The sequence below is a fragment of the Amblyomma mixtum genome, chromosome 1 (assembly GCF_055824585.1).
Source record: "Amblyomma mixtum isolate Tamu chromosome 1, ASM5582458v1, whole genome shotgun sequence".
NCBI classification, from domain to species: domain Eukaryota; kingdom Metazoa; phylum Arthropoda; class Arachnida; order Ixodida; family Ixodidae; genus Amblyomma; species Amblyomma mixtum.
Window position 1 is genome coordinate 150,034,022 of NC_143012.1, and position 26,833 is coordinate 150,060,854.

At 45.9% G+C, this 26,833-nt stretch overlaps 1 long non-coding RNA gene across 1 annotated transcript; it reads left to right on the forward strand.

The window, feature by feature from the left end:
- The first annotated feature begins 20,019 nt into the window (after nucleotides 1-20,019).
- On the forward strand, nucleotides 20,020-21,970 carry LOC149367944 (uncharacterized). Its single transcript, XR_016288208.1, has 2 exons — nucleotides 20,020-20,281; nucleotides 21,888-21,970. It is a non-coding gene; the product is annotated as an uncharacterized LOC149367944 (long non-coding RNA).
- The last annotated feature ends 4,863 nt before the right edge of the window (nucleotides 21,971-26,833 follow it).

Genomic DNA, 26,833 nt, shown 5'->3' on the forward strand with positions numbered 1-26,833 from the left:
CAAAATAATGGAACATATAATTTTCACTCACCTTGTTAATTTGCTTGAAGATAATAGCTTCTTTTCTATGACTCAGCATGGCTTTCGGAAAGGTTTCTCCTGTGAAACTCAATTACTTTCCTTTACTAATGATCTGCACTTCTACTTAGACTCCGCGTTTTCCACAGAATGCATATTTCTCGACTTCGCTAAGGCATTCGATAAAGTTAACCATTCGTTACTTCTATATAAACTCAGCATTCTATTTATTGACCCTTCTGTTCTGAACTGGATTCGCGCGTTTCTTTTTTCTCGCCTTCAGTCTGTGCATGCTAATGACACTAATTCTTCTACCGTGCCAGTTGGTTCTGGGGTTCCTCAATGATCTGTCCTTGGCCCTTTACTGTTCCTGATTTATATTAATGATCTGCCAGCTACTGTTAACTCTAGGATTTGTTTGTTTGCCGACGACTGCGTGATTTACCGTAAAATAACTAACGATTCCGATATTCGCTCTCTCCAGGTCGATCTTAATAGCATACTAGACTGGTGTCATAATTGTAAAATGGAACTAAATATTAAAAAATGTAAATCTATGAGAGTTTCACGTTCATATACTACTTGTCCTCCTTATTTTCTTCACAGTCATCCCCTTGAAAGCGTAGGATCGTACCGGTATCTTGGCATACATATAACTAACACCCTGTCCTGGAAACTTCATATAGAACATATAGCATCTAAAGCAAACAAAACGCTGGGTTATCTTCGAAGAAATTTTACACTTGCTCCATCTTCGTTAAAATAATTATTATACACGACCTACGTACGACCGCAAATGGAATACGCTTCATCCATAAGGGACCCTGGACAGGTCTCACTGACACAGGTTCTGGAAACTGTCCAGAATCATGCAACTAGATTCATTTTAGGCAATACCATCGTACATCTAGCGTCACCCAAATGAAAAGGTCTTTAAACCCCCTGCCCCTAGCTACCCGCCGTAAGCACTTCCGCATCTGCTTATTCCATAAGATTTTCTACTCCAATTTTCAACTTCGCTCTCGATCGATTCAACCAGTACCGTTCATTTCTCACCGTCGTGATCATCAACACAAGGTCACAGTGCCTCATTGTAACACAGTGACATGTGCGCAATCATGTTTTCCGCCAACCTCTAAAGAATGGAATTCCCTACCCGCATCATTAACTAGCATCACTGATTCAACTCAATTTAGAAGAATACTTACCACTCTGTTTACATAATGATCGCTTTTGTATTTTATTGTAGTGTTGTGTTCTCCACGTACTAGTATTGTTCTTATTTATTTATTTATTTATTTGAACATACTGCAGGCCCTTTTCGGGCCCATGCATGACTGTTTGGTCTAAGACCCTTTTCCCAAGCATTTCACCCTAGAAGAGCCGAGCACCAGGCCAGGGGAAATCTTGTACCCATTAAAGAAACCGGTGGGTACCCGGCGGCACTGGGGATCGAACCCAGCACCTCCCGAATGCGAGGCGGATGCTCTACCACAAGGCCACGCTTCGGTTCTTAAACTATTTTATTAATCTGTTCCGTGTTAATTTTGCTCACTTCTTTTTATCCTGCCTCAGTTGGTCTATAGTTTTGTATGAATTGTGCGTTGTTTATTTTTCTTGTTATGAACTGCCCTTCCCCTCTGAAATGTACTCTGTACCCTGAGGGTATCACAAATAAATAAATAAATAAATAAATAAATAAATAAATACAGATACAAAGGGCCTTTGATTTTTAAACGCTTTTTGAGAAGGCTTTGGTGGTCTACTGATGCAGTTTACGGCGCAACAGGTAGGCACTGCCATGGAAAAAGACAAAATGCCAAAGGGGAATAGAGTCGAGAACTGGGAATTCATGTTGGCGTCCGATTTCGTGCAGTGTCAAATATTGACTTGCAGTACAAGGCCACATACTTCCGCTGGCTTCATTTTCTGACGCCCGATGCGCCATTTAGCCTGCCAGTGGAGATCAATGCTCACTGTACACCGCGACCCTGTTTAAAGGGACTGAAGCAATTTTTAACCTCTGGCCAGACAAGAACGCCTCTGAGTTGCAGCAGGATAGCGTTAGGCCCATAACAGTAAGAAACCTCGTGGCGCGCAGCTTATCTCAGCTAGGATGTCCTGCGGCGTCGACACACAGTGGGTATTTGCAGACTTGTGACATCCGTCTCCTCGAGGCGTTAGCAGACAGCAACAGTAGCTTGGTTTGGGCTAGTTGGAAACAGTTCTTCGAAAACATAGCGCAAAAAAAAAAAAGGACACGGACGAGACAGAAGTGGACAGGACAGGCGCTAACTTGCAACTTTATTTTCGAAATGCCACCACGTCTAATATATAGGAGCTTCTCTGTCGTCCGTGTCCTTTTTTCGTCCTATGTTTTCGAAGAATTAGCGGACAGGTTGTGCGCTCTGAACCAGCAGCCATTTCCGCTTCTGCAGACTTTTACCAACGCACACTCGTTTTCACTGCTGGCGAAAAGGCTTGGTTATTTATGGATAATGTTTGGAGAACCTGATTACTCTTCTACTACTTTGGCGTAGAATATAGTGCAACTTATTACGCATCGACGAATGCCAGGCGCGGTTGAAGGCGTATCGTAATCCAGCGATAGAGTGCAGGATGCAGAGTGAGAAAAAGAACAGGCTTGCCTAGGAACATTGCCTGCCGCCGCTGCAAGCATACTCGTACCGCCCACAAAGGATTACGCATCCTGGCTGCTGGCGACGCGAGCTCCGGGCGGGCTAGATGAAGTGGCAGGGCCGCAACAAGGAAAACTGTGGGTCCTTGAGATGTTGCCTGTTGTTTCACAAAACAGGCAAGCATTACTGCGCCACTCCGGCGGAAGTGAGCCTCAAAGGTGTTTTGCCCAGGCAAAGCGGATATTAATGCGACAGCATTTAAGTTATAGCGCGACAAAAACTTTCCCGCTTTTCTGTCACGAAATTACATCATTGGTCGAGAGAAATGACGTGATGTCGTGACATCATAAACCTGCCTTGATACGCCACCATGATTGGTCAAGATTGGTCGCGTGGCTTTATGGCGTCATCATAACCGCCACTTGCCTCAAAGCGCGGCACAGCTGCCCACTGACCCACGGATCCATTGCCTTGCTTTCCTCAAAACTAACGGAGGGTTTAATCTGAGAATAAGAAAACACTGGGAACTAGATTGTTTGCTTCGTCCAAGCGGGCTCTGGAGTCCAGGGATTGTGCTCAAGCGGAGAAAGACCGAGTACGCACGTGGGCGTATATACTCTAAAATGGGCCTGTGAGATGCCCAACCGGGCAGTGACCTGCGGAACGTCAAAATAAACTTGCCACTCCAGACATATCGGCCGCTAATGCCAGTCAGCTTTCGCAGATTAATGCGTTCAAGGTGCACTGAAGAGGAATATGAACTCGTCTTTTTGCCGCGGGAACTCGATCTACACGTTCCTAGCAGTCTTAGAAACTTCGACTTATTGCCCTGTGCTGCCGATATCTCTAATTAAATAGAATTAACGTCCGGCTCCCGCCTTTATTTTTTTAATTCTCCCCGTACGATGGCTGGAGTCGACCAACGTGGGGAGTGCCTTGCAGCCAGCTCCGTGGAGGCTTTGCTTTCGCTTTATTTTGTTTTATAGGTTTCCGTGAATAAATAGTTTCATTCGCAGATATTATAGCCGCGAAATAAGCCCACAGAAATAAAAATACTCGCGGACTATTTGCTTCTACGGATTACTGCGTATTACTCCGCCGATGGCAGAGCAGCAAGCCGCCACGGGACTGGGTGGAAAGCACTCCAAGCGTTGGTCGGCTCCGCCCACCGTACGGGGAGAATTAAAAAAATAAAGGCGGGAGCCGAACGTTAACTCGATTTAATTAGGGGAATTGGCCACACAGGGCAATAAGTCGACATTTCTAAGAATGCTCGGAACGTGTAGATTTAGTTCCCGCGGCAAAAAGACGAGTTCAGATTCCTCTTCACAGTACCTTTAAGCCGGTAAATTTAGATATATAATTTTTTTGTTTTCCATCAGTGGGCTTGGCATCGCTCATCGCTTTTGGCGCTTTGCTTTTCGCAGCGTTAAGCTGGTCCCCTTTCCTGTGCTGGGTAGCCCGTTCAGCTTTCCTCGCCCGCCTTCGCTGCTGGACGCGCCGTAGCGCTTGACCAATTCTCTCTTCATCCTTAGCGACGGCCGTCTTGGCTGCCTTTTTACCTCAGTGGGCAACGACATAAAGCTGCCGCTAGCGACGGGGGCCTTGTACGGCTTGACTCACCTGTCTTCATCAAGTGCACAACGAATAGATGAAGGATGGCACTGCGAGGACGACAACTGGGACACCAGAAATTGCTATATACTAATTAGAACACATAGCGCAAGACACAGTTGTAATGACCAAGTGATGTGAGGCGTCGCTAAGCAAAGCTTTATTCGAGTCGACTTTTGTTCTAATCCCATAAGGAGCGCCGTTACGGAAAAGTTTCTGCGTGATACCATTTGGGCGAAAAATTTAGAGAATTTTCTATAGTCTGGAGCTGAGTTTTGATTTAAGTTTTGAGGCTGGCTTCGCGATGGTATTGGGATGAATTCACTGGCAGAGAATTGGACCGAAAAGCGTTTCACGGTTAAATGCAAAAGTATGAAACTAAAACAGAAAACACAAGTATTGCTATATACATCAACATATGAAGCAATTAAGACGCACCGGTTCATCTTCGGTCGATACAAGAAAACAAAGCTGCTAAGGTGACTTAGAGATGCCTCAGCCGCGTGCTGATAGACTGCTAAATAAAGAATTACAGAGCGAGCTATTTTGTATGTGCGTTCTGAATAGGCTTTATCATAGGGATCTTTTCAAAAAGTGGTTTGAAAACATTGTTAGCACTATTGCAACAGGTTGGACATGAACGGACTTTGCCGAAATGACTTTCCAAAAACCGGGATATTTTCAGCTTGAAAAATTTTATCTTCAAATAAGACGGGAGCACGTTCTTCACCAAGCTGAATTTATACGTGGCAAATTTTATGCCTCTGTGATAAAGAGTGAGATTACAATATAGTCTTAAAATTGGTGCAGAAATTGTTCGTCTCCTATAATTCTGCGGTCTCTGGGGAGGGGGGGGGGGGGGGAGGAAAAACAGAAGAGGCAAAGGATTAGGAAGTAGTGCCACGAGAACACTCAACAAGTATTCGGCAATTTCAATAAAACATGGTGCTGGGCTAGTTGGTTATTCATACTAGGTAGGAAGACAGCGCAAAAACGACAATGAGAGGGGAGGACAGGTCCGCTTAAGGAAAGGTGATTTCCGCGTTAAAATGAAATTTATGAACTTTTGTAAGGATTTAAACTTGACGAAATTAGCAAGTGATATTTCCAGTTTCCGAGGAAATTGTCTGGAAGTGTTTTTCACTTCCAAAACGCACAAACCCAGCATTCCTTTCAGAACGATTTTCAGTGAGAATGGCTCGTGGCAGCAATGTGTCAGCCGGTTTCTGTTGAACAAGCTTAGGTTGGTAAATGTGATTGATCCGTTCTTAACGAAGAAGTCTGAAGAAGTTTTAGGGTTTCTCCGGGATCGCCACAACATGAGATATGCCTTCTCTGTCGGTGTTGAGGATTTATTTAAGCGTTCTTTTGTGTCTTGCCCTCCCCTGTGGTTGTCGTTTTTGCGCTGTCTTCCTACCTAGTATTCGGCAATTGACCGCACATAACAGAAAGGGCCAGTGCAAGTGACGCGAGCTTACCTTCAGAGCCAAGTACACAACAGGAGCCACAAGGACCACTACGGCGGCACAAGAATGTTCCGATGCTTTAATGGCTCACGAAAATCAACCACCTCATTTTCATTTATGAAACCCATCAAGAGTTTGCCTGAATGCGTGAAACCGCATAATAGCAGATCAAGTATGCGCTGAAAGAAGTCCTTATTGGTGAGGTAACATGCACAAGACAAAAGAGATGTGCTAGCGGCCTACTGATTTTTGTACGAGAAAGGTCAGCTTCTTTAGGAGAAAAAAATCTCGGTCAACCCCAGACGCAAAACTAAATTCAACAAAACTTACAAAGCAAAAGGCATTGAAAGAAGCAATTTCCATAGCAATCAGCGTCACTGAAGCACCGCTCGCACATTGTAGTTTACCCGTTTTCATGCAATCGGCTTCATTAACCTACCGAGATTTGTAGTTAGCATGCTCGCAGATGATATCGGTTTTATTGAATTCAGGAGAATGCTACAACCTATGTGATCGGAAGCGATTTACGCATACGAGCACGACCACAGAGAATTTGAGGTTTCCTAAGCCTGTGCTGATCCATAGCTCTATTTGACCTTTCTATAAAGGCCGCGTAGTACCCACAGCTTGGACTCAAATGCATCCGAGCGGGGCATAATCTGTGTAGCATGGTTCACGAGGCACTGTTCATTTTACTCGACTGTCCAACCACTGCGAACTATATAATGTAAAGTTTGTTTAGTTTTTTTTTTATAAACTAAGCAACGAAGACGCAGGTCATCCCTTTGTCAGCATTCTTTAAACCACGTGAGAGCCGGTGTACGTACGGGCTAACAGAGAGGTTCTGCGTTTTCATCACTATGCGTTCCTACGCAATTGTGCCCGAGTAATCGTAACCGCAAGACCTGAATATATTAAGTATCTTGCTGCATGGTAGTCGTACAGACAGCAGGGAAAACATCTTGTTCATTCTTCTAATCTGGTCGTGGAAATTAATAGCGACCTCATGAAAGCAGGACTTCTACATAGCCGACGAAAGCCAAGAAATGGCAACTCATCACTTGAGATTTGAATTTGTCGCGCCTCTAAATTAACAGCGGCGTACAGTGCTGTGGAAGATAAATGACATCAGGACTGAGCATACTGAGACCGAGGGCTGCACTGCACACAAATTCCGCAAGTTAACTACAACTCGGGGCTCCAAAACAGTCATAAACCTTCGAACACGAAATGTCAGGGCACGGTAAGAACCCCAGGCGGTAGAAATCAATCTGGAGCCCTACTTTAGGGGGTCTCTTATTTATCCATACGCAGCTTGGAGACATTAAACCCTACATACCATACCATGCCACGCCATACCACATCGTTCCATACCATACCATACCATACCATACCATACCATACCATACCATACCATACCATACCATACCATACCATACCATACCATACCATACCATACCATACCATACCATACCATACCATACCATACCATACCATACCAAACCAAACCATACCATACCATACCGTACCGTACCGTACCGTACCATACCATACCATACCATCAGATACCCTATCAGATATTGAATCGCTCCCTGAAGACCCTGCAGAACAGATGACCGTAATTTTTCAACTGCTCAAAGATGTTCACGCCCGCTCATTACAAAGTTCGAAGGCGCAAACCGAGCTAACAGCAGATATTAAATCCATTAAGGCTGGGCAGAAAAGCATCGAAACAAAAATAACTAATGTTCAGAAGCGTTTAGATGAACTGGAAGAGAAAGGGAAAGTTCTTGACATCTTCAGCCATGAGTTTGCAGGCATGCAAGAATCTATCGAAAGCTTAACTTCACAAAATCTCTTCTTACAAAAACGCCTAGATGATATGGAGGACAGATCGCGCCGAGATAATTTGATTTTTCATGGACTAACAGATTCATCGGAAACTTGGCAAGAAACAGAAAGCACACTGACCAATGCACTAACGAAGGTACTTGACTCGTTACCAAACGACCCATTCCAGCGTGTTCATCGTTTAGGCATCTTTTCCGCTAACAAATGCAGACCCATCATTGCCAAATTTACTAACTACAAAGTGAAAGAGTTAATCCTATCTCATCGTAATGATTTCAAGGAACACAAAATATCAATAAGCGAAGATTTCTCACCCGCTACTCGAACTGCGAGACGGAAACTAACCGAATTTGGAATCGGCTATCCGGGATCACCCAAATTTCGCCTTCGCTACAACAAGCTACTCATACGCGGCAAATGCTTCATGTACAATCCATCCAACGACTCAGTTGATGAAATCGAGCTGTCATCTGAACACGCGCCCCAAGGATCACACGCTTCGCCACTTGTTGCGTCCTAGGGGCGCGAGAGGGGCAGTGGTCATTCATCACTATCTGATGTTACGATTCTGTACACTAACATCAGAAGTATCTTGAACAAGAAAACACCTCTTTTATCTGCTATCGACACCTGTTCTGCACATATAATCGCACTTACTGAAACTTGGCTATCACATCAAATCCACGATAACGAAATCTTTCACAACGCACCTCTTCAAAATATATCGCAATGACCGAACTATTCAGCGAGGAGGCGGCGTACTCCTTGCTATTTCGAAAGACATACCGTCATCATGCATCTACACTAATAGCGTCTTGGAAACTGTATGGGCATCAGTTACTTTACACCATCAGGAAATAATATTCGGCGTATGCTATCGCCCTCCTTCTTCTTTGCGCTCGTTTATTAACGAGCTTCACGACGAGCTTAACATAATACACACTAGATTTCCATCGGCTTCCTTGTTCTTGCTAGGTGATTTTAACTTTCCCAATATTTCTTGGTATACCCAGCCTCCCACCCTTTCTCAATTTTCATCCGATGCCAGTGATTTTCTAGATTTATGCTCCGTTTTTTCATTTACCCAATTAGTCACTAATGCTACCAGAATCTCTGTCAACACTGCCAACACTTTAGATTTGATCCTAACCAATCGAGCCGACTTTGCTTCCGCCATCACCTATTTACCTAATATAAGTGATCACTCTTTGCTTGTTTTCAGCATTAATGCTGCCTGTCCTAAACCTGCAAGAAAGAAAAAGACCATACTAGATTATATTAGAGCAGACTTCGATGCCATTAACACTGAATTATCAGTGTTTTCTGAAAACTTCCTGAAAAACTTTGACGATCGCTCTGTGCAAACTAACTGGGATATGTTTACGGCCAAAGTTCACGAACTAACTCAGAAATATATTCCAAGACGCACCATCACTTCTAATCCTCAAGCCCCATGGTACACCGCCCATATAAGACGCCTATCTAACAGAAAAAAGCGCCGATATCGCATAGCTAGGCTATCACCGTGTAACACACACTGGGACGCATACAAGACTGCCGCTGATGCCTATACTACTGCACTTAAGCATGCAAAAGATAACTTCCTTTCCAACACGTTACCATCCATGCTATCTACTAACATTAAAAAATTTTGGCGCGTCATCAACCCACATACCGAAGAATCTATTAACTTAACTGACGTGTCAGGGGACCCTATTCCGGCTCATTTATGCGCATCAGAACTTAACAAAACCTTTATTCAGAACTTCTCGCGCACATCAAACAGCACACATCCCGTTCCACTCCGGTATAATTACCCTGCTATGCCTCAAATTTTCATCGATACATCTGGTGTTGCTAAACTTTTGATGCCCTAAAACTTCATTCATCGCCCGGTTTTGACTGCATTCATGCTAAATTTTTAAAAAATACAATTGCCTCTAGCTCCTTAATACTAACAAAGATTTTTCAGCACACTCTCGATAATTCCATTCTGCCAACACAATGGAAAGTCGGGAAGGTGGTTCCATTATTCAAATCAGGAAATCGAACCTCCCCTACAAATTATCGCCCCATCTCGCTTACTAGTACTTGTTGCAAACTATTAGAACACGTCATTTTCACTAACCTTGTGAACTTTCTCGAGTCTAATTCCTTTTTTACACCCGCACAGCACGGCTTTCGGAAGTCATTTTCTTGCGAAACCCAACTTGCCAGCTTCACTATCAAACTTCATCATATTTTAGATCGCGCATAAGAAGCTGACTGCATTTTCCTTGATTATTCTAAGGCATTCGACAAGGTATGTCACCGCTTATTATTTTTAAAGCTAAACCAATTGAATATCGACTACAACGCTCTGAAATGGATTGAATATTTTCTTCTTAACCGATCGCAGTTCGTTTCCGCTAATAATTTTAACTCACCTTTCAGCGAAGTTTACTCGGGCGGGCCACAAGGATCCGTGCTCGGACCCCTTTTATTTCTTATTTACATCAACGACCTCCCTTCCATTGTATCATCTAACATTCTTTTGTTTGCTGACGACTGTGTTGTTTTCCGCGAAATAAAATCCCCCGACGATGCTAACTTTCTTCAGCGTGATCTCTCTAATATTTCTCTTTGGTGTAATGAATGGCTTATGGAACTTAACACTAATAAGTGCAAAATTATGCGAATATCAAGAAGTGCCAACGCTCCGCCTGTGTACTACCTAAATAACGTTCCCTTAGAAGCGGTTACTTCATATAAATACCTGGGTGTTCATATTTCTGCTGACCTTAACTGGAAGCGCCATATTGAGTACATTGCTAACAAAGCTAACCGCATGTTGGGCTATGTCCGCCGTAACTTTTCCAGAACTCCGTCTTCCTTAAAATTATTGCTTTATAAAACACTAATACGTCCTAAACTGGAATACACCGCCGCCATATGGGATCCCCATCATGATAAACTGATAACTTTGCTTGAGCTAGTTCAAAATAACGCTGCACGCTTTATCCTGTCCAACTTTAACCGTACCGCAAGTGTAACAAGCATGAAAGCTAACCTTTCTTTGCCTCTTTTAGCATCCCGCCGGCAGACAATTCGTTTGAGCCTCTTTCATAAACTATACCATCATCCCATGCTACATGATGCCCTCATTTCCTCCCCCAGATACGTGTCAAACCGCATTGATCATCGTCACAAAGTTGGCATTGAAACGTGTAACACTGTAACTTCATTTCACTCTTTCTTGCCTCGTACATCACGCGAATGGAACCGCCTTCCCGCAGATATCGTCGACATAAGTGATAACCAGCATTTTCGTTCTGCACTAGCTAACATTGTATAACAGGAATATAATCTTTGTTTTGTATCATGTATTGCATCTGTTTATATATCTTCATGTTTTGTAACCACTCCCCTCTTTAATACCTTTGGCCTTGAGGGTTCAATAAATGAAATGAAATGAAATACCATACCATACCATACCATACCATACCATACCATACCATACCATACCATACCATACCATACCATACCATACCATAGCATAGCATATCATAGCATAGCATAGCATAGCATAGCATAGCATAGCATAGCATAGCATGGAATAGCATAGCATGCCATGCAGTGCCATACTGCACCATACTACACCATACAACACCATGCCATGTCATACCATACCACACCACACCTTACCATGCCATCTACCAAATAACCACCATCATCATCAACAGCTTGATGACGCTCACTTCAGGGCAATGGCCTCGTCCATGTCTCTCCACTTAACTTTGTCCTTTGCCAGCCGCGGCCACCATATCCTCACAAACTTCTTAATCTCATCCATCCACCTAACTTTCTGCTTTCCTATAAAACTATATAAAGCCTATAGTAGATATGATTTTTGGCGAGAGCATAATTGCAATCAACAGTCCAGCTAGACTGCTACAAAAGAAAGCTGTGCAGCTTACTGAAATCATTGTAGTTTTAAGATAAATTTGTTCCAGGTGTAAGAATTAAGCCCTGTGCAGTAACAGGACTGGGGAAATTGCTTTATGATGCAAATTATAAAAATTTTTCGACTGTAGTTGACATCACTGTTCTGTTAAGCTGTCAGTGTGGGTTTAGTTTGCCGCTTGCTAGCTGTGCTGGCAATCTGCAACGATGGCATAGAGTTAGAGCATCCACTTCGCGTTCAAAAGGATTGGGGTTCGAATCATGATGCCGCGAAATTCTCCAGAGGTTTGAAAAAAGAAACTGCGTGTTCGCTGAAACTGCCTACAGGTGCGGCCTGATCTCAGTGATCAGAACGCACTCCCTCACCAGAGCAGGATTTGGCCACCCTGCTTGGCCACAATCTTCTGTGAAGAAACTAATTAATCTAGCAAATGGGCTTCTGCAGACACTGTTTTTTCCCACTGGCACGTTGGCTTCTCGCTTCGAACTCATTCTTCAAGCATATTGGTCAAAAAATTCATTTTTGGTATCGTCCTTTCACCTTCTTAAAAATGTCGTCACGTGCTCAGATTGAATTTCACGGAAAGGCGCATTTCTCATAGCTTAACCTTCGCTGCAACAACCTTAACAAACCTGAATTACTTCCACGCGGCCACTAACGCTTTTCCGGAAAAGAGAGTTTCCTACAAATGACAAACCAGCTCTCTTTATGCGAAAAAAGAGCTCTTGGTCTTTTCGAACACTAGAATTTCACAAAGGAAGCATAGCCCACTTTGGGTGCCATCAATCAACACTACGTCGTTATATCAGACGCTCACTCAGCCACTAATCTTTGCCAGTTTTCTTTCTGCACGAGCCGAGAAACCCACTTGGAAAAGGTAAGCTTTGCTTGTTTCATATTTAAAGGGCCACGGACCACCCCAGCTCAGCAGACACTCTCTACCTCTCTTTCAGCGAGCCTCCTCTCCTTCCACTCCCTCCTCGAAATTTTTCTCTCCCGCTCCTCGTCGAGTAGGCTCGGCAAGGCAAAATCACCCCTTCCTTCTCCGGTGTAAGCCGGAGGCGTGGTGTCTGTGGAGTGCGTCACAGGGCGACGTCATGGCCCCGCCTTCAATAGAATTCTTTTCTTGGTTTTTGCATTTTCTCCGCACACTGAACGATCGAGAGGCGCGATCGGCTCGACCACCTAGACTTGTTAGCGAGCGCATCCTTTCATACATCTGTTTGTCATTCCCAGTTAACGAGCCACCTTTTCATTTTCTTTTAGGCCTCCCCACCGTTTCACGAGCGGAGGGGCGGAAGTCGGTTGTGTTCGAAACACACGGCGAAGCGCGGACCCGGCAACCGCCCGTTTGCTTTTCTCCATGCGTGTTTGTGTTCTGTGTGTTTGTGTCTTTTCTCCGCTCCAAAGCATATGTCATTCATTGGAGTCAAGGCGTACGCAAGATGCACGAAAGATAAGCGGTATGTGTGCGGAGCGGTAAAGTGGGCGAGCGAGGGAAAGGCTCTGCTGCACTACTAATTAAAACCTTGTTTTGGGGGGCTCGCATAGAAGAAAAGAAACTGAGAAGGGAGCGCGCACGCAGAGCGTCTCGTGACGGGATCACGGCGGGGGGGGGGGGGGGGGGGGGAGGGGGGGGGGCGAGCCAACTCCCTCAGTTTTACTGTTTTTTTACTTTTTATGGCTAGGGTTCAAGGCTGTCGCCGCACGCTCCCTCCGCAGTTTTTTTTTTTTTGTTCCTTCATGCGGGTTTGTAGGCATGAGCCAGAACAGAAGGCGCTGCGGAAAGCGTTGTGCAGACGACGCGACGCCAAGGCTACGCCCAACCTTCTCCCGTCAGTCAGAACGATGCACCAATGGAGTGCCTTTAGCGAAAGTAGCCCCCCCTGACGTCAGCGGGGTGCAGAGAAGTGGGCCGGGCCCGTTTTTGAAGGAAGGAAAGAACGAACGGGCTTTGATTTGAATTTTCGCAGCTTTTCGGGGCGCGCATGGCTCTAGTATTTTGCAGAGGTTATCTTCGATGCCTCATCTATGCAGTGGGCTTGTTTTTCAAAAATGTGCGGACCCTGGTCAGTGGCCCTTTAAGGTTTTGGCGCGCTGTACTTAAACCAGCGCCATAAAGATGAAAATCAAACTAGCCACCATTGCAGCATTGCTTTTCTTGTTTGCTCAGTTCCGATTGAAAGCAAAACTTGGGACCTAGGTCAAGGGTCTGATAGCGCCTCTCAGGAGTAACCGTATTCTTAGCCACCTTCACAGTATGCGGCGTACGCTCTCCTGTCGGCAGATCAGAACAGCCAGAATTCCAAACTAACTTTCTGTGCTGATTGGGCAAAGGCGGCCGCCAAGCGCCATACCACACCTGCTAACGCACCAGTCATTAACATGTTTAATTCGTTCGAAGTAAGTAATGGCTGCTCTTCCGAGTTTGATAAAAGCATTATGTTCAAGCATGCTAACTAGGGCACACGGCAGATCTGTGAAGCCGGTCACAACAAAAATTATGAAGGCAAGTGTGCAATCTGTGGCGCTTATAGCTAAGAAAATTTCTGTTGAGAATTTTTTGTTCTTTTTAGTTCAGGGATAAACTTTTATGCAAAAGCTACTGTTTTATTGAACGTAAATCAGTTTGGAGTCAGCGGGCGTCCAGTGTTCTTTCTTTTTGTCGTTTCTTCTCTTTTTTGACAATGTGGTACTGACTCGCTTGGCGCTAAGCATCTTGGTGCTAAGCATGTTTTGTTTCTTTATTGATTATATTAAACTCTAAGCTCCCTTTCGCTTGTGTAAATATATTGATCGAAATTGCCCTGCTTCTGGGAGCACCTCAGTGTCGTAGTTCGTCCGTTTATGCAAAGAGGCAAGCAAACAAAGAAAAAAACTATGGCCAAACTTTACTACGGATTAGATAAAGCAGTTGTCGAGAGCCGTCATGTTCCTCGATTTCCTCTCCCTTCTCCAATTATTTTTTGTTGCTGCTAGCCTTTAAAAATACGGCGCATACCCACACTGGGGGATCGGCCAAGAATGAGGGGGACGAGGTTGCAATTCACGTGCACGCAAAAATGGCAAATGTAAAGCACGCCGGTGAGAAACACCGGTGGATTCTACCTCAACTAGGGCATGGACTGAAAAGGAATAAGGGTTTGGATGAAAAAGAGAGAGAGAGAATAAAAGAAGGAATAATTTATTGACAAAAAATAACACATAGAAAAGAAACTATTCTGTTATCGTCTTTTCTTCTTCTGCTTCTCTCACTTATTCTTTCTCTTGGGTTCACTTGGCTCATGTTTTCGTCTTTCTTCTCTTCTTGCTTTCCATCTTGGCTTCTGTCTTATTCTCAGGGACTTCTTCCTTTCTCTTTTTCTGCCGCCTTTTCTCTGCACCTTATTCTCTCTCTTGGCTGTGCTTGGCTTCGCTGACGACTTTGGCTTGCTGACTCACTCAGGAGATGAACTGCAAAGCATGATCAATGTGTTAGGCAGGCAGATCAGAACGGTGGACCTAAAAATTAACATGCAGAAAACGAAAGTATTGTTCAACAGTTTAGCAAGGGACAGCAGTTCGCAATTGGTAGCGAGGTGCTGGGAGTAGTAAGAGAATATGTCTACTTAAGTTATACGTAGTGACAGCCGATTGGAATCACGAGAAGGAAATAACTAGAAGAATAAGAGCGCATATGGCAGGTTCTCTAATGGCAGTTTACCAGTATCCCTAAACAGAAAAGTATGCAACAGCTGTATCTTACCGGTACTCACCTATGGGGCAGAAACGTGGAGGCTAACAAAGAGGGTTCAGCTTAAGTTAAGAACAACGCAACGAGCTATGAAGCTAAAAGATAAGTACAGCGTTAACAGAGAGAAAGAGAAAAAACGGGTGAGGGAACAAACGCAGGTTAATGACATTGTAGTCGAAATCAAGAGGAAGAAATGGCCTTGGGCAGGGCATGTCCGCTGGATCTTAACGGTAACAGAGTGGATTCCAAGACAAGGCAAACGTAGCAGGGGGCGGCAGAAAGTTAGGTGGGCGGATGAGATTAAGAACTTTGCGGGGATACGGAGGCCGCAGCTGGCACAGGACAGGGTTAGTTGGAGAGACATGGAAGAGGCCTTTGCCCTGCAATGAGCGTAATCAGGCTGATGACGATGATGACTAAGGGAAACCGCACTATTTTATCCCAGCCTCATATTTCACTCAACACAAAACAAGTAGGTGCTCGTCCTTCGCAAATTTCAAATGCATTTTTCCACCTAAATAATACTCTGCAACTGCAGATGACGAGACACAGCTCTCTGTACCAGCTGTGGGAAGATGAGGGCAGACACAGAACATATTCTGTGTTTATTTAACACTGCCATTACCTTTCCTTCTTTCTCTTACCGCCCCCCTCCTTCCTGGAGTGCTTGGCTTCATTCTGGCTCGGCATACGATCAATGGGTCTTAGCAAAGCAAGCGGTCTTTTCCACTGAGCCATACTGCTGGCGTTGAAAATAAATTTTCCTCCTCTTCCTTAGTTACGTGGCCCTTCGGCATGGGGTCCCAGTAAAGGTTCACTGCATAAATAAAAAAAAGTAATGCATGAATGAGTGCATAATGAAACCTGTCGCGAGCCTCACCACCGTGTCGCGCTGGCCGGCGCGGGACGGCGAATCGGCGTTCGCTACCACACCGGATAGCATGCGTCCGCTGCCACTCTATATTAAACGTACACTTGATTGGAATACTCGAATATATTCATTATAATCTTTTATCGTTTCTAAGAAATTTAGTCGACAGTCGCTATGCGTGAGTTCTCGAGGACCGGCTTCCCTGCAGGCTTCCTGTGCGAGATAATTAATGAAGAGCTGGCGTAAAATTCGCCAGACCCGATAACGGGTCTGGCGAATTTTACGCTGCACTCTCCATAATGCGGGCCGGTAGAGCAGGCATCCGCCTGTTTGGGAGGTTTCGGCGTTTTATGTCATTCCAGGAAAAAAATTGGAGGGTGCACGTAAGTTCCGCCTTAAGGGTATGAAGCGATAGCTTAATAGATAAATGCCACCCGGCTGCAAAAAGTTCCATGATGCAATAACCTCATAGAGCCTTCATCATAGAATATCATATAATTTGTCAAAGAATATCATACAATATGTAGGGTATTCTATCACATATCTCTATGATGACTGTATGATTTTGCAGAAATGTATGACATTTGGATGATAATTTTCTATTAATTGTATGATAATTCTATGATATTTGTATGACAAACTGCGTGAGTTTATTGCATCATACAACTTTTTTCAGCACGGCAATAGATGCAGAATTGGTCATTCTCTACTAATCAAGCTCTCTGGGAGTCCTCATACCACTCCTGGCGCAGTGGTGCGGCGGTTAAGCAAATGCGCCACTGCCCAGCGATGGGGCTTGTGCGACCAAGTTTGCTCTTGCCGAGCTACCTCTAGCCATGAATCTGTAATTAAACTGCCACCAGCCTCGGTGCGCAGTTTGCTCACTATCCGATGGGCATGTTTGGTGACGCCTTAAGGTCACGTGACCTATAGGTGGCCGCCAGCCTCTTAGGTTGCTTCTCTGGGGATTTTTCGTGGATTTTTCGCTCACGGTCATCAACGCCAACGAGAACGCCAGATTTTCTGCGATACCAGCTCCTTAAGGCTGTAGGATTAGCAGCCCATTCTTATTTCCTTGGTTTTCATTGGCCACGCAAGGCGGCGACTTTCGATATCCATCCGCGATTGGTCTGCAGTAAGGAATATTACTGCAATATAAAAACAAAAAGCAATGCGATAAGCTATGCGCGAGGACAGCAGGCGGCAATCAACATACGTGCTTGCGCTCATTTAGGCCCTCACCAACGTTTGCGCAAACACTTATGGCAGTAGGTGGGTATTCCTGTCGCTTTTACGGGATTGCCATGATCATAGCAACTTGTGAAGGGAAGTCCTGAGATACTGGGGCAGGATTCGGGAAGAATGCTTCATGCGAGCTTTTTCTGCTTCAGCGCTATTTCTTCCGCTACCGTTAGTTCCCGCGTTGTTCGTTTGTGTGTTACCCGTCACTCGTCTTCAATGCTAGTGTCCTCCTACCAGGGCCCTCCTCCTCCTGCGCGTGGGCCGCATGTTGACGATGTCAAAACGTAGTCGCCTTTCCGGGGCCCGAGCCTACCCCGACCGCAGTGGCGAAGGGGTCGCATCGGAGGAAACATTACACGTGTTTCACCCCGAGCACGCAACCGGAGGTGGCGTAGCGGGAAATACACGCGAAGGAAGGTCGAGCGAGGCTGGGCACGCGTCGCTCCACACCGTTGCTCATTGTGTCAACCCCGCTTGTCTATCCTAGTGGCTTTGTGCGGTGAGGAAAAAGCGCGGGTTTTATTGAATATACGGACTATTAAAAGAAGTCAGCCCGTCAGCACCCGTACCGCGAGCCATAAGCCCGCGAGGGATCAGCGGGTGCTGGAAAGGAGGTTGAAACCGGAGAGCGTCGAAGCAATCGCGCTTACGGCGATATTGTCTGTCAGGGGAGCGCAGAAGAGCGTGCCACTCAGCGAAAAACAAAACAGGGTCGTTCGCGCCATCCAGCTCGTTGCCGGCAACCAAAATGATGGGTGGTGTGCGCGCGAGGCGAGCGAGCCGCCTGCGGCGCTGCCGTATTTATATTCGCTCTGACAAAGTAAACCCACTCCGAGGTGGAGGACGTTGGAGGCCTTGACCGCAGGAGCGAACGAGGGGGCTGAAAAGTGAGGAGCGGACAACAAATCACGCAGTAGACGACGGCTGCGGCCTTGAGGCGCGAAGCGGTCGTCCGCTGCCAAAGCGAAAGACAAAACGGGCGAGGAGGCATTGGCGCGTGTCGGTGGTGGTGCATCGTGAGTGCAGGCCGTAGACCTGGGAAAATCCCGGCGCCTAATTTTGTGGTCGCCTGACCTTCCTGCAACCCGCACTCCCCCCAACTCCCCCACTTGACCTTCTGCCGCAGCGGTGCCACATTGGGTAGCAGCCGTGCTGACATAAGCGGGGCGAGTGCGAGTGGCATGTTATATAAGTGCTGGGGTGGCAAACTCCCACCGAGCCGTTGCCGGAACAGACTTCCTTCCGTTTCGCAGGTAAGCATCTTGTGCTGTGAGCGCAAACACCGCGCAGCTCCGGGACCGAGCCGCGGCGGTGGTGACCCGCATCGCTTGGCAGCCTCGGCAGGAGACCCCGAGCGACCCTGGGAGAGTAATCGCGAGATTCTTCGGCTGATAAGAAAGACACGTGCGGAGTTGGTGTAGCGCCAGACTTTCGAGGCGGAGCAATTATTCTAATAGACGGCGGTTGCACGATAGTAACTTGAGATGATGACATGCCCCCAGGCAGATTCTGTGTACGAAGCTTCGCTTGGGTCTTATTGAGGAACACGCAGCTGCCATCACATTTCTAATACATTTGCTCGCAACGTCTGAGTTTTAAACGGGAAATGACTAACCGTATGATTACGCCTTGCTACTAGGGACCTTGATGAAGAAGATAAAAATAAAGGTGTTATAGAGCAAAGGACGGTTGCCAGCGTTATCAGCTGCCTTTTAACGCTCTTGTGTTGACACTTCGTTATCAAATGTGCGCATGACTTTTTCCGTAAGGGCACCGAAGATCAGGAAAATCCCAACGAAAACAAAGGCCACGCTTTAGGCTTAGAAAACTTCTGCGCATAGTCAACGATGCTTTGATGCTGCGTGCACTGGGCCGCAAATAAGTTGGGTAACCAGCATTATGCGACGATGTTTCCTTTGACAAACTGCTCTGCTAATATGGTTTTTCGAAACTGCATTCCTTTCGGAACTGCTCCGCAGCTTTGTGTTACTCATGTAGGCATAGTCAGAGTAAGAGCAGCTACGCCAGGCCCGCTGAGCAGTTATGCATGCACGTCATTTAGCGCTAGAATGATCCAAAAGGTCGCTCTATGTCTATTTTTGTTATGTATTATCTATTTTTGCCGCCACACATAATTATAATTGAGTAACACAAGTTTACATACATAGTGGCTTCGTCTGCGGACAGGGCGTGCACCAATAGAAGGGCGAGCCATCAATCAATCACGTGATCACAACTCTCCCCAGTGGTCAAAGCAGAAAAGCGGATCGCAACGCAGATGCATACGTTCTGTTAAGAGCGTTTGAACAGTCACTGTCGACCGTCATATTAATTCGAGTTTAATGGTGCTGAAGAGGTGTACACTGTTAGAAATCAAGACTGGGTAGAAGGAGAGAAAAAAATTATGCGCAGAGCGCAGAGAGCAAAAACAAACAAAGGCGGTGTCAGTGTGTTCGGTCGCTTGTCCTGAGTATGCTTACCCTGAGCGCCAAATGTGTTGCTGGTCGTAGCAGCAACACATTTTAGCAGGGAGGTGGATAACGCTTTATTTTGACACGGAGAATGCGAATTTCTTCCCCGATGCATGAAGACGAGTGTGCCATTAAAAAAAAACATAAAATCATGTGTTGCCCCTTTTTTTCAGCACCCACTTGAAAGCAGACATGCTGAAGAACGTCCTCATCGCTGCCCTTCTGCTGGCAGCGGTCTTCTGCATTGCTTCGGCCCAGTTTGGCTTCGGCCGTGGATTTTATGGAGGTCGTGGATTCTATGGAGGTCGTGGATTCTACGGAGGCCGTGGCTTTTATGGAGGCCGTGGATTTTACGGAGGATACGGAGGATACGGGCGGGGCTTTGGCTACGGCAGGGGATTCTACGGCTGAGTAACAAAGCTTCCTCGGTCCTGTGAGTTGTCTACACATTTTTCAATTAAAAACTTGTGTGAATTTGCACGTCAGTCAAGGGTTCCCGGAGATTTTTTTAGAAACAGCCTGAAATGTTGACTTGCTCACTCAGAGTGTGCTACCGTTCCCCGAGGAAACTGACCGCGCGGGGATCGTTCCTCTGCCGTTTTGAAGCCGTCGCCGAGAGCACGGGTCGATTCGAGCAACAGTTGTGAAGTGTTACCGCAGCAGTGGCCTCGAGCGGTTTCAAGATCCGCTTCGTACACGGCAGGTGCAGGGTTCAATCTCTAGTTCCGCTGGGTATCCACCAGGTTCATAATAGGTACGAGGTTTCCCCTGGCCTGGTGCGCGACTCCTTTGGGGTGAAATTCTTGGAGATTGTGGGTTTTTGATTCCACCTTGTGTGAATGAAAAATACCTTGTGCCTCGGTGCTCTTCGGCCAGTATGCCTTTGCGCCAATAGGATCCATCTTCATCACACGCAACAACTGTTAATAGATACGCGTGTGGTCCATCGGGGAACATATGGAAAACAATGCTTCCATGGTCATTAGGCTGATTGAAAGCTATTATTTAATGCTTGCCAGGAAAAGAAAACGTATACCGTAAGCTCGTTTGGTCATAAATTTATAAAGTAATTTAAAAGGGTATTCAAGAAAAAAATCAAATACTCGCATGAGATTGTAAGTTCAGAACAGGAAAGTTGTGTAATTTCAGAAGAATGATGATAATATTATTCATGTTCGCTTCACAAAAGCGTTAATTCATGCTCGAGAAATACGAAACAACTTGTAAGATGAAATAGTATGCTTGATAACTTGTTGCTTGAAGAAAAAAAAACGATGCTGGTTGATAATTGAAGAATGCAAGAACATAACGTTCCATCACCGGAGGAAGTATGAAACGCGGGAAGTGTGTTTCTTTTTTTCTTTCGGACACCCAGAGATTGAACTTAGTTTATGCGACTGAGGCTCGCGCTCGCCGGTAAAAGAGAGGTATATGTTGTTGTTAGCCTTTCAGTGGAATATCGGAAACATTTGCACAAGAGTTTGCTTCTTCATTGTCTTCTCCAAGAAGAAAGAACGCGTCAATGATGTTTATTGGCCTTCTCAGCCGAAGGAACGCAAGAATGGTAAACTATAAATCGCTGTTTTAGAGCATGGCGTTGCTGACATGTTTAGTTTATCATCAGGATCGGAATATGGGTCTCAACATTGTGTATGAGGTACTCGTTTTGTGGCTGCATTCATTAACAACGTAATTTCTTAGCCAACAGTTAACATAAAACCCAGTGTTCAGAACAAGGACTCAGCGGAAAAGAGCCGGACGGCGTCGCTTACTTTCTTATTAAATCCTGTGTTAACGGCAATCGTGCCGATATGCAACTTCAGCGTTTCCAGGCTTTCATTCGGCGATAACAGGTGGCTCGAGCCTTATGTCAAACAAAGCTACCGGAATTCTTTACCTGTCACAACCCACTTATTCAAGGCAGCTTATGATGTTATTGACCAAAGCCTAATAAGATGTATATCAGCTGCTTTCGAAGAGTATTTCTTGGATGTGCACATTGTCGTCTATGCTTATCCTTGCATATGATTTTGTTTCAGGTGCAAAGTCCCTCATGTTCCCTCAAGCATTATTCCTACCACGGCGATATTTGACTTCGCAATAAAAGCAGCTCCACTTTTTACCCTTTCGTTGTTGGTTTTAACTTGTGCGTATGAGCTTTCCCGTGTCCACGGGATGAATGGGCGAAAGGATCATGGATCAGTTCTACTTGCAGTTTACATGACGACTGCTAAACTGCAGCGATGTTGCATCTTACGTTCGATACACAAAAAAGTAAACAAACGGGGAAAAATTGCACAGATTTCCGTAACACCGGTTTTCTCCTCTGTTAGATAAGAAACAGACTCTACTGACTAGCCACACTGTTTTTAATGAAAATAACGCGCAGTGACGTCATCTGTGTGGGCTTTGCACTGTATGTCAAGGACAATCCCGGAAGGCTACGCGTGTTTGAATGGGCACACAGAGTGGCACATACATTACAATGTAATAAAACAGTCACATTATCTTTTGATCGTGTTCCCCTAATACAACCCGTGCCCTTGAATCCCCTTCAACAAACTAGCATCCGTAGTTGCATCGCTAGGAATATATTTATTCCTGGGCTGGAACGTATAAATGCAGCCAGTTTGAACATGCTGCTGCAAAAAAGAGCAATCATATTACCACACAGTACGATCTTATAGATCGAACTAGAAGCAGAGCCTCTCTTGTGGGTGCAATGTGCTTCTAGAGGTGTCATTACATCTTTGCCTTTACGCAGTAGTTCAATCTCTTGAAACTGCGGCTCACACATGCCGGCGACGCCACTCCTTCGCCGCCAGGTGTCTGTCACGTTCTTCCCGCCACACAGACACACGAGTCGCTTGCAAGGCTTCACCGCCCAGAGGGCCCTAGGACGACGCTTTTTTCAGCCACCGTTCGCTGCTAAGCGCCGTTCTGTCCTCAGCGCGTGGGCTGAGTGAGCTGCACGGCTCACTGCACCCTTATTCATCAAGCAACTGTTTCTATGTGCAAAAATCTTATGCCGCCGCTACTGATGTGATAGACACTGAAAAGAGAAGGCAGACGGCGCTATCAAAATGATACTACAGTTTTCGGAGTCTCATTAAGTTAGGAAAAGGAACATTCGCACGAATACTCTCGCATTTTTTCCTGCAGGTGATAGAATACGTGAATGACAGGAGTTCATTCCACTAAAAAAAGGTTGACACAGAGAACAACGATGATGTGAGTGTGTGAAAAAAAAGAAGTGCTGATACAAAACATTACATACCTGAGTGTAGAACGTACAAAACGATTCCAAGGCAGAACAGTCTGCCCTTTGAGCCAGAACTGCAATATGTTGTGCAAACTACGTGTTCAAGAAGCGAAATATGGGAATTCCTCTGGGCTTGAATATGTGCTACGACGAAAAAGCAAAATAGTTACCATCGGCGCTCAGTTGAAAATCGAATTATTCGAGCACCTAGAAGGTATTTGAAGTTTATTTTACTTAGCCGCTTTCCTTCGAGCCTTGAAGGAAAACCGACATGTTTATGCATTCTTAGTGAAGGGGAAGTTATCATGTATTAGCAGAGGTTGAGTTGAGTTGAGTTTAGTTGTTGTATGCTACAGGTGGAATTTAGCAAGGTCGAAGTAGGTTGCCTCCCGCTCGCGCACTCGGACCGCTTGGGCCCGATTTGAGGCGACTCTCCGCGGAGGTGGTGACTAGGTAACTGGTGGACCAATTCGAGATCCATGTTGAATGCCGGAAGGCATGCGCAAGCCGGGAAGCGTAATCCCAGCGGTACTCCACCAGCATGCAGCTTACAGGATAAAGCAGGAGCCATTTAAACCCCAAAAAACTACAGAGAATGTTTACTTCATTCGAATCGGAGTGAAAGCACGGATTTTGCTGCTACGTGGCAGATGACGGTGAGCAGGCAGCGCCGCGGCGCGGAGCAGACGGATTTTGATGACGACGACGACGCTCTTCAATGCGCAGCGCGAGAGTGTGGCGCAGTTTAACACGAGGCGTGTTGGCTGCTGCGATAGCCTAGTGGTCTCACTGAGCGGCCCTTAAAGGAGATCTCTTCGCACAGCCGCAGGTTAGACACCCTGTCATGGATAATGATTCAGTTTCTTTCGCTCTTTTTCATGGTTTTGCCTCCAGCTCAGCTTAAGGTCAAAACTAGGCACCCGGAGACCGAAGCACGAGGTCTCGTAGTGAAGCTTTCGCTTCAAAAGCGGCTCGGGGCCCCAAGTGGTACGAGGGCACTGGCTGGTGGCAACCAACTTGGAACTCTAATAATGTATGCATCACTTCTACTTTTACTGAGCATGCATTAATATGCATAGGTATACAAGCGATGGCTTTGCGGAAAAGTTTATATCCTCTGCAATGCAAGAAATAAAAAAGTAGAAGCAAGGAGCGAAGAAGTACATGCAAAACGTAAAATATGAGGGCTTTGCATGTATCGAGAAGTGTTAAACGGCTGCAGCATTTTCCAGATTTGTGTGCGGTGCGGTGTTCGAAAATCAACGGCTGAAGGATGGCCACCGTGGCCCCTTTGTAACGGCAGGACAGACGAGCCGTACAACGATCTGCAGGCCTCGGATGCAGGCGTGCAAAAGCTGAGCGCAGCAACAGCAGCAGAAGGAAAATGAGCTGCTCGCGTAGTATACGCGGTAAGCAGCGCCGCCAGTGCGATGGGCGTTCCTTCGGTCCTTGAGACTCGCACGCCGGGAGAATGCGTGTCGATAGGAGTGGGTGGCATCGCCATTGGCCCGAGACACACGAGGCGATCCTTGCGCCCCTGTCCACAGTGGTGAACGCATGTAACTAGCCATTCGGAGCGCCATTTCGGTCTAGAGGAACAAAGGGTGCGGTCACAAGCACGGCTCTCCGTCGGCCGGACACGAAAGCCACAGCTGAGCTCGAAGCCTGCTCTGAGGAATGGCTCGACTGTGGTTCGGTGGAACAGGGTGAAAGGTTGTGGTGATTCAACGTGGGGATGATGCTTCTTCAACATCGCCAGTGGTGCAAGCAACTGGATGTGTAATTGGAAAATGGATGGCGGCAAAGGTGTAGATTACTGTAGTGTAAGCGAGGTAGGTCACGCGAAGTCTTCGTTCATTACGACAATGACTGTCACAAGTGGCCATGTTTAAACATCCGTTGCGCTTTATCTAAACATTATTACTTGAAGATCGCTCAGAACCACAGGTTTCATAACGGAATCTGGCTATCTATGCTTGCTCGCGTGGAACAGGAAAATTGGCTGCGGATTAGTCATTTTAGAAGACCCGAGTGGTAGTGTTTGCGCCTAAAATAATCTGAGTGATCGAATATACAAGTCTTACTCCTCTAGCAGAAGCAAGCTTTCCGAGTGCAATTGCGAACGAATGCTCACCTTTGTATAACGTTCGACGCAGCAGAGTCTGTTGAATCACTGTCTAAGTTGGAAGGAAACAAATTTGTGCGTCAGATCTGATACAGAACCTTTGATCACCAGAAGATTGCTCTGCAAGAAAAGCGGCTTACGTAGTCTTCCTTATCCCTTATTATCGTTTTCCATAGATACGACCAAGTATGCCTTGATTTTTGTTCAGTGTGTCAGGCGTTACTTGGATGAAGACTTTGGATATATTGTTGCCAGAGCGTTCCTATCTGTTGTCACGATCTCCGCCTGATCCGAGGCTATCTCATGACCTGCCTTGCACATGACCCTCAATTGCATTTTTGTTGCACGGTCATTTCTTAAGTCTTCTGAAGGAACCAGCGCAAAAAAACACAACGGACAAGAAAAAGGCGGAACACGACGGACAGGAGAACAACAACAAGTATTGCTCAAATTTCTAAAGTCGTTCTGATGTTACTTTATGCGTCACTGAAAGTTTTCGGTTTGTCCGAAATAGACGATGGAGCAGTCGTTGCATGGAGTTCTGTAAATCGCACCAGGGAACTTGGCGCGAAGCAGGGAGTCTTTCACCTTGACGAGTTCGGCTCGGAACTTACTAGTTGGCACCTGTGCGACGTACATCACGTCCTTTCGGAGGATTCGGGACAAGGCTTCGCTGGTTTTTGGCGCATCGATAATCGCATCACGCTCCAAATTTTTTGCTTTTTTTTTTGTGGGGGGGGGGGGGGGGGATCGCATGCGTTCGAGGCTCTTTGCACGATTGGTGACGAATTCCTCAGGCAGTCGTTTCTCTCCAGATCCATTTTCGCCGCTTTTGCTTTGTCACTGAGACTTGCACGATCGGAGCAGATATTTCTTGCACGGTTGACTAGTGACACAGCCAGTGATTGCTTGTGGGCAATAGGGTGAGTGGATTCGAATTCAAATAGCTTCCAGAACGAGTTGACTTTCGGAAGACGACGAAGAATAAGCGATGCAAGACCATCTAGAAACAATCTTAGCATTCGTTTCCTCTTCCAATGAGAAATTTATTGATGGCTCCATAGTATTCAGATTGTCAAGGAAGCTTTGTGCCATTCAACTCGCTTTCCGACGATTTTCATTCATCAGGAGAACAATTGGACATAACTGTACGCTGGATTAAGGGCTTATTCTACCTCACGCTCGTCGCCAAGTGAGCGCCTGCGAGGTGTGTGTCCAATATATACAAAGTATACAACAGCTGTATCTTACCGGTGCTCCCCTAGGGGACAGAAACATGGAGGCTAACAAGGAGGGTTCAGCTTAAGTTAAGGACAACGCAGCGAACTATGGATAGAAAAATGATAGCTGTAACGTTAAGAGACCGGAAGCGGGTAGAGTGGGTCAGGGAACAAACGCGGGTTAATGACATCTTAGTCGAAATAAAGAGGAATAAATGGGCTTCGGCAGGACATGTAATGAGAAGGAAAGATAACCGCTGGTCCTTAAGGGTAACGGAGTGGAGTCCAAGAGAAAGTCAGGTGGGTGTATGAGATTAAGCAGTTTGTGGGGATACGCTGGTCGCAGCTGCCAAAGGACATAGTTTATTGGACAGGCTT